General features: G+C 35.6%; 1 pseudogene; it reads right to left on the minus strand.

The window, feature by feature from the left end:
• The window catches only part of LOC102837301, a 5586-nt pseudogene extending 4960 nt beyond the window's left edge, over nt 1-626 (minus strand).
• Between the last annotated feature and the right edge of the window lie 302 nt (nt 627-928).

The raw sequence follows: 928 nt of genomic DNA on the forward strand, positions 1-928 counted from the left end.
TGAAGACAGTAAATAGAATGGCAAGTCTTTTTTTATGTCCTTCCAAATGTTGTCCGGAATTGATTTATTAGCTACTTCTTTTAAGTCACTTACCTGTATCTTTTGGATCATGATTTCCATCATTTTCTTCCAGATTTGGTGGATCTATTGGTTCTGCATTTAGGATGCCTTCCAAATCTGGTTGTTTTTCTTGTTTTGTTTTGTTTTTTAATTTAAATAAAACCAATACAGAACAGATAAAACAAAACAATCTTGATAATCATGATATCAACATGGGCTTTATTCATGATCTGCCTTTTTTTTTTTTTTTTTTTTACCATGGAGCACGTTTTGTCATGGATAAGATCCATGCAATGTAAGTTGGTCAGGCAGATTTTGTCCTGAGCATCCTTAGTAATCAGCTTAGATTTTTAAAATGTGAATTCATCTTTCTGCATATCAGCAGGGTTCCCTTCAAACACATGATCCTAGAGGCCATCAGATGCAATTTTGGTTCCTTGAGTTCTTGTGATAAGTGTTTTCCCAATATTTTTATTGAACATAGCTGGTGTCTTCACATCATACCAATCTTTCTTGGAAAATGTATCAGCCACTTTCTTCTTATCTCCTTTTTTTTTGGCCAACATTTGTAAAGTGATTGTTCTTGCTTACTGTCATGATGTTTCTCAGGAAAGCCAAAAGGTTACATTTTAGGTTTTAGGTTGGGAAGTGACAGACTTCTTAACTTTGTTCTTCTTTGGTACTGCTTTGTCTATCTGAGGCCCCTTTTCTATGTAGATTTTTTTGTATGTTTCTCTGGTTAGATTTAGTATATTTCATCTTTTGGGTGGTTATTGTAAGTGGTAAGTGGTAGGGAGCTCTCTCTGGTAGCGTAGTGGTTACAAATCGGGCTGCAAACCTTAAGGTCAGCGGTTCGAAACTACCAGCC

The sequence above is a fragment of the Chrysochloris asiatica genome, unplaced genomic scaffold (assembly GCF_000296735.1).
Source record: "Chrysochloris asiatica unplaced genomic scaffold, ChrAsi1.0 scaffold00036, whole genome shotgun sequence".
NCBI lineage: Eukaryota > Metazoa > Chordata > Mammalia > Afrosoricida > Chrysochloridae > Chrysochloris > Chrysochloris asiatica.